The sequence below is a fragment of the Danio rerio genome, chromosome 19, assembly GCF_052040795.2.
Source record: "Danio rerio strain M-AB ecotype USA chromosome 19, GRCz13ab, whole genome shotgun sequence".
Taxonomy (NCBI): Eukaryota; Metazoa; Chordata; class Actinopteri; order Cypriniformes; family Danionidae; genus Danio; species Danio rerio.
The window spans coordinates 30,587,501-30,600,564 of record NC_141039.2 but is presented as its reverse complement, the minus strand read 5'-3'; the positions used below and the strand labels follow the sequence as shown (position 1 = coordinate 30,600,564).

The 13,064-nt window shown below is 36.6% G+C and overlaps 1 long non-coding RNA gene across 1 annotated transcript in view; it reads left to right on the top strand.

The window, feature by feature from the left end:
* The window catches only part of LOC147832582 (uncharacterized), a 46,849-nt gene extending 44,928 nt beyond the window's left edge, over nucleotides 1–1,921 (top strand). Inside the window, exon 3 of the long non-coding RNA XR_015516978.1 lies at nucleotides 1,314–1,921. This is a non-coding gene — a long non-coding RNA (uncharacterized LOC147832582). The remainder of the gene's footprint in view (nucleotides 1–1,313) is intronic.
* The last annotated feature ends 11,143 nt before the right edge of the window (nucleotides 1,922–13,064 follow it).

Below are 13,064 nucleotides of genomic sequence, written 5' to 3'. Positions count from 1 at the left end.
ATGTTTTGTGTATTCTATAGTCTTTAGTAATGATCCTGCATCTTCCTTTGAAAACAAAACATTGCTTTTAAATACTATATTTAGAAATGTTATATACTATTACATGAAAGCAGATTTAAGGCTACACGGTGGCGCAGTGGGTAGTATGTTCGCCTCAGCAAGAAGGTCGCTGGTTCGAGCTTCGGTTGGGTCAGTTGGGGTTTCTGTGTGGAGTTTGCATGTTCTCCCCGCGTTTGCGTGGGTTTCCTCTGGGTGCTCCGCTTTCCCTCACGGTTCAAAGGCATGTAGTTTAGGTGAATTGGGTAAGCTAAACTGACTGTAGTGTACTTGTGTGAATGAGTGTGTATGGATGTTTCCCAGGGATGGGTTGCAGCTTGAAGGGCATCCGCTGCGTAAAATATATGCTGGATAAGTTGGTGGTTCATTCCACCAAAGATTAATAAAGGGACTAAACCGAAAAGAAAAAGAATGAATGAATGAAAGCAGATTTAATTAATTTATAAATGAAATAATCAATTAATAAAACATGCTATATTTCAGTTTTTAAAATATATTATAGTTGAACATTTTGAAAATAAAATCAAGTAGTTTGACAATCATTTATTATGAGAATTAATAATATTATTATAATATCATAATTTTAATTAATAGGGTTTTTTGAATAAACTTGACCGTAATGTCTGTGTGTGAATATGAGAGTGTATGGGTGTTTTCCAGTTCTGGGTTGCAGCTGGAAAAGTGTCCACTGTGTAAAACATTAGCTGGATAAGTTGGCGGTTCATTTTGCTGTGGCGACCCTTGATAAATAAAGGGGCTGAGTCGAAGGAAAATGAATGAATAAATGAAATGTTGAAAATAATGTTTTTGAAATATTTAAATGTACATATGATTCTTTATATGATACATCACATTTTCTAAAATATCACACACTATATATGTTTGTATTTATATGTATTTGTATGATATGTACATATATTTTTTTTAAATACATCAGATACATATTTTAAGAAATACATTAAATACATATTTTAAGAAATTTGCATGTTTTATGCACTTTTCCTTCAATTTTTGTCGTAATACAAATCAGCAGACTTAATTGTCATAGCAGTTGGCTCTACTCAAAGTCTCGTGGTACTTTTGGCCCCTTGTGGTATTTATTTATTTATTTATTGCCCTTCTTCAAACAAAATGCAAGCATGAGATGTGTACAGTCTTGCATGTGCAGCGTTGGAGTCCCGATGCATTTATACCTGTCCTCCTGTGTGCGAGCAAACATTATTTAAAGTCACTAACTCATGGCCTTTACCTTTCAGGTTTCAGCAGCCAGCCAAATTTTCCATCAATTTCCATACATATATTGTTGCGTAAACAGAAGCAAGCGGTCCAGAGCACTCCTTCCAGAGCCGGCAAAATGCAGAGACCCTGATGAAGACAGATCCTATCGTTAACTCTGCACACACAGAGGGCCCCATGGGGAACCGTGTAAATGCTACTAGCCTTTTCTCCTAATGTAGGTGTCTCTGTTATAGATTGTTTGCCATTTTGAAAAATATGCAACCCTGTGTTTCACCATTTTTTACTTCTTTTCTTGAGGTGCACCAACGCTATGCATGTTTGCGACACTAAGAATATACTCAGTCATTATGCTAATACTCACTGCTTGAGACTTTTACATTTTAGCGGTTATACTCATGCATGTCAGATTCAGTTTTATTTGACTAAGCTTGGTTGAGCTTTTTTGTTGATGCATAAAATGGGACAATCCTATAGTACTTTGAATACTGTAAAAATAAACTGTCACATTATTGAAAGAGACCTCACCAATTTTTTTTTTTTTTTTTTTATAAAAATCCTGTGATCATTTACCCTTCCTGAACAAAACAGAAGATGTAAAAAAAAAAAAAAAAAAAAAAAAGGCCAACCTGTAACATTGACTTTCATAGTATTTGTTTTTCACTTTCTTTTGTGTCTGAGATTTAAACGTTTGGAACTACTCAAGAGAGTAAGCAGTGGATTTTAATTTATTTTTGATTTTTTTCATTTTTTCATTTGTGAATTATTCCTTAATGTGTATTCATAAATGAGTAGAAAATGTATTGATAAACGCAATGAGGCTTTTTTTTCTACTTTTTATTGATGATTTTTCTTTTTTTAACACATCAACGTCTCCAATAATTTATTGGTGAGGGAATAAGCTTTTTCTTAAACACTTAAAAAAAGTTTCATGTGCTGAAATATTTTAAATATTTTAATTTTTTTTTATTAAAGGTGGACTCTTCTAAAGCATAAAAATACCATATTATGTGATATTTAATAAACATGCCAAGTGAACATTCTTGGTCATCTGAATGTACAATGCTGAAGTCAGTTATTCTGCTTTGAAAATCTCTGTTACGTGCCGCAACGCTGTCTTTGTTTTGGTACTTTTAAAACGCCCACTGCCACTTTAGCCAATTACATTTCAGCACCCTGGGTTGCCTTGGTGGAAAACTGAGTATTTCATTCATTCAGTCAGAAATGCTCTCAAAGCATGCATCCGCAACCGGAATGCAACCACTCGTGGACAGTACCACACTTAGAAATGAGACGCAGATCCAGAGTTACACATGAAGTTATTAATTAGCAAATAATATCAATATTACGAATGTAACTATTTGGTGAGAAGGTTACATTATAACCCTGTGTCCTAACAACACACAACATGATGAGATTTGATAAGCAGTTTGGCTGTTTGCACTAGACAAAACATGACAGAAACTTAAATACAGCCATTTAGAAGCACAGAATATACACTCACTCACCAAATGGTAAGATCTAACTAACACAGTACATATTAAACATCTTTAACATTAGTAAATGTACATGCTGAATCACTTATGTGTTGGTTACAGTTCTAAAGTTCAATTTCAAACATTTTTTTTTTTTAAGATCTGAGGTGAACTATTTGCTGCTACTTTCTTTGTACCTTAGGTGATCATTGTCAGTTTTTTGTTGTTCAGCTGCAAGAAATAGAACCATTTCTAATATATCAAGTCGAGGTGTGGTTAGAACAAAATCTCCTTTTAATATGGAAAATGTTCCTTCTATCGTGTGGCAGTGTTTTTATTTAGAACAATTTAAGAACAACAACAGTTTAAATCAGCTTTAAGGCTCAATCCTCAAACTTTCTCCTCTTGGTTCTCAATCTGGCAACCTGCGCTTGCATTTGTTTTGATCCAGGAATGCAACACCTAGTTCAACCACTGGGTGTCAAGCTTACATACTGCACCTTTAAATTTTGAGCAACAGCAAGAGATATATGAGAATAGAAACTTCCACTTTAAGAAAAATGCATTTTGACTAATTTCTTTGGATAAATTGTGTTCCTGACACCACTCTAAACTAAATTTTATAATTTTCTTTTACCTATTTTTATAAATGGTCACAATGCCAGTTAATTATTTAATTTAATTTCAAAAATATTTTTTTCAGATCAGTTGAGTGAATAATTCAATTACTCATTCATAAAAACAAATGCTGCATCTTCACCTGCCTACTATCATACTGTAACTATTTTTTATAACATCATTCTATGGCATATAGTGTGAATAACATTACTTATAATAATATCAAACTCATAAAGACATGGTCCAAATTCACACTGCTACACTGGGGAAAAAATATTCATTGGATTTACTACCTTTTAAAGTTAAGTGGTTGCAAACAACTAATGTGAGCTGTTTTTAACTCAAAATAAATCTAGTAATGATCAACTTAATTTGTTTGTTTAAATTCAGCCCATTTAAATTTGTTTGCAACCACTTATTTTTTAAAAAGAAATTAGAAAATCCAATAAATAAATAAATATATATATTTTTATATATATATATATATATATATATATATATATATATATATATATATATTGTTTTTTTTTTTTTTTTTTTTTTTTACTGTAAACTACTCTAGTTGTTTATTTAAACAAAAATGTATATTGCAGAAACAATAAGAGTGATATGCTGTTTTAAATTCAGCCCGCGACTTTTCACTCAACAATGAATAAATGTCTGAATACATCAGCTGAGTGAAAGGCTCAATAATAAGTTATTTACTCAATAAGATACTCACTTGTCACCACCTTCACTGAATACATCCCATCAATAATGCATAGACTGACAGTCTGCCCGGACCACACAAACAATCATTCTACATAAGCGCATTTAACCATAATATAATTGGCACCTGTTATTGTGATGTGGTCAACCCCTTCAACCCCTTCACCAGCGCAGTAACCCAACCCCTACCTAGTTATCCCTGAAAGCACACCAATCACTGCTGTTTGTGTCAAGCTGTCAGATTTCCCAGTAGTACCGGCGTAGAAACGCAAGGAAGAAAGAAAATACCTCTCGCCTTGCACGAGAAGAAAGCTAGTGTTTTTGTTTGTTTGTTGTTTTGTGTTCAATCAATACAGCCGCTATTTCTTTACAAGGCTGTCAGCACTCCGTCAACAGCAGATACCTAATATTCTGATTTCATTACCTCCCCCTGTGCTGGCCCTCCAAAGATGGACTGCTCGATATTGGCAAACAAAGCTCACAATGCTCCTCATTCATATTGGGACACTGGTTGGGCTGGGTAAGGGGCTGTTCTATAGCTCCAAAAAAAAGCAGGGAGCTCGTTTTATAAGCCCCGAGTCGCAGAGAAAGAGAGAGAGAAAGAGATGAGGTAATGCAAGGGGAAAATAGCAGCCGATAAAGAGCTTCTCTCTCCTCCTCTGCACTCTCTCTTTTTCACCCTCACCCTGCGTCTTTCTTTCGCTCCCCTCTATCTCCAGGGCACAGACACAGGTATAAAAGAATCACAAATTGTTTTTGGCCCGGGCCCAAGTAAGCCAATCACTGTCTAACCGGAGTGATCTCATTCCTATTAAGACCATTTGTTCAGTTCTAAATCCAATATCTGTACTGTCAGTAATAATGCAATTTCAGAGAGGCGAAGGGTACGAGGACGGGATAACCGAGAATGTGGCTGTGGTGCTTTGACCGGTGTAACCCTGGAAGCAATGCATTGTGTGTTGTATTCAAATGTGAATGATAGAAGCGATATGACTGAAATTGGTGTCATGAGACTTGCCTCTGTGATGGGCTGTGCTTGTGCCATAAACAGAAAACGAACCAATCAGATAGCGCGGACTGTTTGTCAGTCATTGTTTGGATTTGCAGTTATCATAAGTTTTTAAAGAGTTTTCTTTAAAAACTGCTATTTTAAAATACCAAGATGATGGACTATATTACTAAAAGTCTAAAGCACATGGCGCAAAAACATTTTTGCATGGCACATTGTCTAACAGGCTTGTACTTATTCTTTTATTGAGCTTAAGGTTCGGTGTGTTTTGAGCATATTGTGCATTAAACCAATCAGAATCTCCCAATTCCTTTAAGAGTCAGTCTTGTCTCACCATGGCACATTTGTTTTTTACATGGCAGACTTTGTAAGTAGAAAAACAGAATGCTTCATGAGCAAAAAAACAGTTAAACAGAACATCTGCAGTGCCAGGATAAAGAACGAGCCTCCTCCATTCGGCCTCTTTACTTTCAGTTTCTCTTTACTTTTACTCTTTACTCTTTACCTTTCGTGGAGTTAGAAAACGGTCTTGTACACTCCACTGAAGACATCTATTAGCCTACATATTTAATTTTGTTTGTTGAGAACAAATATTTGTTTCAAAATCATTTCTAAATCCAGATTTAATTTCCAGCAAATTAAAAATTAACAATAATAGCGATGTGTGGTCAAAAATCTAGTTATATCCAAACACGTCTTATTCTTATGCCCCATATGGTGACGTTACATCTCCAAAACCCGACAGGTGAAAAAATCTAAATTTGTTTTGATTAAAACAAGTATAAATATGCATATAATAAATAATACTGCTAACAATATACAAATGCAAATTGTTATGAATGAACTGAAAAAAGACTTGGATGCATGAAGAGGGCATGAAGGTAGTGTTTTTTTATATTTATATTTATTTATATATATATATATATATATATATATATATATATATATATATATATATATATATATATATATTTGTAACACTTTAATCCTTTTATATGTAAAGATATTTAATATATGTAAAGATATTTGTGCATTGCTAGACATCCTGTGTGTATTAAGCAATGTGTAAGCGTTTGGACCCACAATGGCACATAACGCGATTTGCGCTGGACTTTAGACCTGCATTTACATAGACAATGGTTTGGTGTGTTTAAGTTCTTCAAAATAGCAACACACCTTCAATGTGTCTTAACACACCTCTATTTACAGACATGTAAAACATATAAAATATATAGGCAAAATTACACCTTTAAATGCCCTTGAAAAAAAAAAAATATTTTTTAATTTGATTCTTCATGTACAAGCAGGTGCAGCCATTTGAATCTTTTGCCTCAAGACTTCCGGTCTCATTTTCATCCATTCATTTTTAGACATTAAAAACAGCTCGTTATGCTGCTTGATGTTGCAAACTAATAATTTCTTATTATAGTATTCTTCTTTGTCTTTAAAGTCATGCAAACACTTGTTTGTAGAGAGTAGTTTCATAGTTTTCTGCGGTTTATTATTCCTAGTAATTTCTCCCATAGACTACTGAGTTGGAGGTTCTAAAACAATTACAAAAACAAGCACACTTCCAAACTAAAGACCAAGGTCAATACAAAGGTCATTACAAATGACACAGTGAATTATTGCTATGCATGTTTTCAAAGACACCTTAGATACCTAATCTCAATTTCAGTTAATAGACAATTGACAGATGTAATGATAGTTAATCTCTATAATTTATGAATAATGACAGCATCCACATAGTAGATTAGCACTAATGCTAACACATTTTCTTACAAAGTTGATTGGAAGTTAGCAAAACAGCTAAAAATATGCAGCTCAAACCAGTTGACTGATGTCATTAGCATGCTATTTGTGGTGAAAATAGATGTTAGCTGTCTTATTTGAGTAAAATATGAGCATCAAGATCTAGCCTGACTGATCTCCCACCCATACTATAAATATTTTATTCTATCATTCACTCTCTGTCAACTGTATAGAAATTCCCAGTTGTTGCATCAACATTTTCTTTAATGTCTTCTCATATTCTTGACATTTCTTCAACTTATATTGCTGTCTGTGCAGAGCTGTAACTGGGGTGTCCCATGGTGCCGTGTTAATTGTGGGTAGCTGGCTCATATCTAGGCAAGTGATCAATAGTGATTTCCCAGAGTACCTAGTAAATCATAGGAAAAGTCAAACAAACATGTGTGTAAACAAACTCAGCAGTACTCAACTCCAACACAGCACATGCGAATTGGCTTGTCTATCTCCAAGGACCCGTTCAGAAATAATGCTTTTGTTGGGGAATATTTTGCAGATATGCCTCCGGACCCAGTTTATGAACAAGGAAGTGCTACATTTTGATTACCCGCCTGTTTTCGGAACACGCAGTCCTTTTGTAATTTGATCTAAAAAGGCATTCCCTCAGCATTCGTACTGTTGCGAAATGATTGGTAGCTTATCGTGTTAGTTTGATGTGATGCTGGCCGTCGTCTTGGGAGTTAAGAGTCTTGGTACTCAACCCACGCTAGCCTTGAGCGGCGCTTGTGTAGCGTCTTATGGATCAATGACTCACTTTCCACTAAAAATGGAAGTTTAACAAGTTTTCATCTGAAGCTTGTTGGATGTTGTGTAATAATGACCTTACTTTGACATGCCTCTGCTTGGTGATGACCAGTCAATTACTATTATTTTATCTTGAACACCAAAGTCGGTTAGTAGCAGTGAACGTATCAAGCTTCAGCTCATTTAATGTATGTATATAAGTGCGTTTAATATATTTGTCTTATTTGTACAGTCTGGTGTTGGACTTCAGAGACTTCGAAGTGTGCAGTAAAATATTTTGCTACGTTAGGTATTATAAAGGGACAAGTATTTATTCATTACCTTTATGCAATTTCTGTTGGAATTACTTCCCATGTTTATTCATTCTTAAATGAATATTAAACAGCTGTAACCAGATTTGTCTTTTTAGTCCATCTCTTGATTTTAAGAACTGAACATAATCAAATGTATTAAAGCTTCAATTGAGGAGAAAGGGTGTCTTTGAAATCTGGCAGTAGGAAAGAAAGGACATTTGTCCGCTTTGCTCCTCAGCTGGCTCCTGAAAGGCTTGAATAGCTCTAGTTTGGAGAATACCAAGGTTCTGAACAGTAATAAGCTGAATGATTTGCACACAATGAATCATAGGTGGCATAAATGGCTCGAGTGGTTCACTGAATATATTGTCATAGCAAAGCAAGGACTGCTGCTTCATAAAAGCCATTGATGCTGGCTAAAGTCTTTATAGTCATCTTTTACGAAACAAGGCTTGGCTGGACAAGGGTCATCTCGAGTGAATTAGAAGGCCAGGCTTGATTTATCTGCTGCCATAGACAGCCACTCTCATGTGTGTTTGGCTGCTAATTAGTGCTGGCCCTCCTCTGGAGTGTCACCTCAGCAGGCCCACACAAATGGACAGTGCTTCATCTTGCCCAGAAAAGAAGGGGTTGCCACAAAGAGGGTCTTAAATTACGGCTGTCACTTTAAACACAGGGTCGCCCGGGGCCTGCTGCATGCTGGGATACCGTCAGGAGGCCTCTCTTTGTCTGAGGGGGAAGGCTGGTCACAACAAACAGCAGTTCCTTCACGCTGGCTGCTTTGAATTCCCCTCTCTCGACCTCCCGTACGGACACGGCTTGAGGCACAGCACGCTTAGGAGTAATTCAGGATCCCTCTGAGTGTATCACCATGCTGTAATCCATAAATGCATGAATGTCCGAAATGAAAGAGACGGTGACGCTGTAAAGAATATGCTAGAAAGGAAGTGAGGGATGCAGGAAGGAAGAGATAAATAAAATGGCAGACCTCACTTGTGTGGCCCCAGTGTGAGGCCTTGACTGAAAGGCCGACTGAACCGCTGCCTGAGGAGTAGGATACAAGAGAAAGGAGAAACCGTTCTGGATGTGTTTCCTTTTCTAGTTGCACTTTTGGTTCTCCCTTGGTGTCAGTATCTGTTCTCTTCACACCGCTGCATATGCAGACTAAGTGCGAGAGGTGAAGTTCAAGTCCAGTTTTTACATTTCAATGAGCCTCAAAGTCTTCCCTTAGCGTAGGACCTGACATTGCGATGGTCATTGTCCTCCTACCATGCTCTTGCAGGTGGGCATTAGGTGAAAGATGAGAGTTTTAAGTATTGACTCACCTTTCCTTACATCTTTTGAAGCCGTATTCATGCTGATAAATCTCTGAAGCTTCCCCCCTTACCTCGTACCCCAGCTCAAGGTAATGTATTGTCTCTATAATTGGTCTTGAAGTTCCCAGGAACTTGCTCTCTCACTTTTAACAGTGATAAAGACTCTATTGCAGCTGCTAGGATTTTGAATCATTAAGATTCTCCTTTAATCTTCTGTCTGTGTGCTGAATGTTTTAGGTGTATGAAGGAGGTGTGCTTCATTGTGAGAATATACTCCTGATGGTTGTGCTCACAGTTCATCTCGAGTTCACTGTCAGACCTGTTTCTCTCATCATGTCTCTTCTCCAGGGGGTTCTCGTGTTGCAGAGGAGTTTTAACTTTGGATTCTCATCCCTGAAAATCAATATTGAAGTGTCATTAATCACTAAGAGTTTGAATAATACAGTCTGGCTATGTCTTCCGTTAGTTAGTATTGGAAAATGCCCTGTTTTGTGATGTCTAACAGCACATTTGTCAAGTAATGACACCAGTTTCCAGAGTTGAGCAAGTAACTTGGCAAAAAAGAAAGCTCAACTCAGAAGACTAAATTGTGATGTTGATTTAGACTCGCCCATTCAGATTTCCATTTGATTTAGATTGTTTTGCCAACTGGTTTGACTGATTCAGTGAGAAAAACTATTTCTAAGTCCAGGCCAACACATCCTTTACTCTAAAAACCAAAGCACAGTCAAGCATATTGTACTAATATACCAATGCATAGGTATGTAAACTGGAAGGCCACTGTCCAGCATAGTTTAACTCTAATTTAACCTAATTGTCAATGTCTTGCAAAGATTTCTAGTAACTTCCAGATGTTTTATGTAACCCCACTGGTCCAACATCACACAACCTGCTCTGAGCTGGGATCGAACCAGCCACTGAGAGTTGGTTGCTCTAACAAGGTGGCTTAAGACTATGGCCTTTAGCATCTGTCGCTAAAGCACATTTTCTGGTTCAGAGGAGTGGGGTTTATCAGCAAAACACTTTACTAGCTGGCCTTTGTTACATTCACTCTACTGAACCTCAATCCCATCCGGATCACGGCACCAATGTTAACACACCGGTCCTACACCACGCAACCTGCTCTGAGCTGGGATCAACCGATGAATGTCTGCATGGGAGTTGGTTGCTCTAATAAGGAAGCTAAAAACCATGGCCTTTAGCATCTGTCGCTAGAGCACCTTTTCGGGTTCAGTGAGATTTACCTCCACAGCACTTTAATAGCTGGCCTCTGTTACACTTGGGCAAGTTGAAGCTACATTCTGCATTACAGTGGCCCTCCAGGATCAAGTTAGGACACAAATGCATGGTGTTGCTCCAACACACCAGGATTCAAGTGAGACTGAAGACCATGATTACCTGATTAATGTGTGTATAAACACAGTTAGACCCAAAGTCTGAGTTAATGGTGGCTCCTCTGGAGTAGCATTGACCACCCTTGTAGCTAGAGTATCCTTGTCTCTGCACTTTCTTTTGGGTTTTCTTTATCAACACATTAGTGTTGGTGTGTCAAATGGTAGAACCATCCAACAATGTGTTATGCTGGGGATGCTCCAGGACCAGGGCTAGAGTTTAGCTTTAACCTTAGACCTACCTTTATAATTATCCTAAACATTTTGATTAGCTTGCTCAGGTTTGTTTAGTTTTAGGAATCTCCATTCACAACATAATATAGTATATACTAGTGGTCAATTGGGCAGACTGACCCAGCAGATGCTTTAACAGCATGATTATCACACTATTCGGTTATCAAATATTATGAAATTCTAGAGTAATGCTACTGTTCCTCTATATTGACAAATGTACCATACTTAATCTAATAGCTCTGCTGCTAGTGACACTTTCGCCTAATAGTGCAATTTCCCTCAAGATTTTTTTTAAATGTATATATGGCTTATGAGATTTAATTGAAAAGTCTGGGAGCTGACTGTACGGTTGCAAGTACATTCATCAGCATTTTCATTAGTGAAAGAGCCTATTCTCCAAGCCCATTTTGCTATAAAGAGCATTTGTTCTGTGCTCTGTATGTAACACGAGCCACTGTAACACTCCTTGGCAGTCTGAGATACTGGCTCTCTTCCTCTGCAGTGTACAGTAAATACCATGTTCAGCACATTAGCGCCGCTATACCTGCCCTCATTGCTGGCAGATGTCTGAATGGAATTCAGATAATGAGGAGGAAATGTGGGACTGTCGAGTGGGTGATAATACTCGTGGGGTGGGGGACACGGTTAGGAAAACCAGAGCCAGTCCCAGAGACGGACAGCCCATGATGTGAGTCCTGCACCCCAGCCCAGTTTGCAGCATGTGGGATTTCTCAGTATGTGCCCTACTCAACAAAGAGAGGCTTCACACTGCTCTGAGTGACATAAGGGCACATCTGCCTGATTGAGAGGCAATTCTAGGAGGAATTAATTGACATTCTACACCTGGTAAATGAGCTGTTTACACATCCCCTTTAGAAATGATTCCATTTTGAAAACAATATAAACTGCATTCAGTAAGTTTGTGATGTTAGTTTGAAAGCAGGAGTAATTTATTTCATTACCGAAAGGTAAACAATTATACTTTAATGATGTTTTTTTTATTGAAACTGTTTTTAATATAAACTATTTAATAAATTAACAAATTACTAGTGTTATTTTAAATAAATACTTCTTTGTAATGAGGATTTTAAAACATTTAAAGAATATTTAATGTCCAACAGATAAGTATGTTATACACTGTTAACGATTTCTGTAAATTACACAGTATTTAACTGTAAAATTAACCCTATTTGGTAACACTTTATTTTGATGGTCCATTTAAGTATAAGTATGCTTAATATATGTTGATACTTCTCCTTCAACAGACATTTAACTGACTTTAATAAAACTTTGCAAGTACATGTCAACTTACACTAACCCTAACCCCAACCTAACTGTCTATCTATACTATATTAACCACACATACTATAATGTAGTGTATAGTCTATAATGTAATAAGAATTTGTTGGCATGCAGATGCAATGTAACTGAAATTCAACAAGCGGACCATCCAAAATAAAGTGTGATCCTGTATAGAACAGTGTGTAGAACAGTTATACAGTATAGTAATGCATTTTAAATTTGCATTGTGGGAAATATCCTCTTGGTGCCATTAAAATACAGTAAGGAATCCACTGCGTAAAACTTGCTGGATAAGTTGACGGTTCATTTCGCTGTGGTGACCCCAGATTAATAAAAGGACTAAGCCAACAAGAAAATGAATGAATGAATTAATGGAAATACAGTATTTATACTGTAATTAGATTTACAGTAAATTACTGCAAAAATGCTGCCAGTAAGTTACTGTAAATTTTACAGGATTTTTTTACAGTCTATATTTCAAAAAAGTAAAATATTTCAAGTATGTTGGATTAAAATAAAAGTATAAAACAGAGTACATAAGTAATATATATGGGCTGCACAGGGGCTTAATGGTCAGCACAGTCTGCTCACAGCAAGACCGCAAGACAGCAAGAAGGTTGCTGGTTTGATAGCCTGCTGGATCACTTGGCATTTCAGGGTGTTTCCTATAACTGGGTTGCAGCTGGAAGTGCATCTGCTGTGTAAAACATTTTGCTGTATTAAGTGCTTAGCAATATTTTTGACAAAGCATAAAGGAATACCTACAAAAAATTTAAAAAAAATCTTATTTTATCTTGTTTGATTTTAGTTATAGCTTATTTGTAAAAATATACTTTAATTTAAGTTTATTCGCATTCAATGACATTACAAAG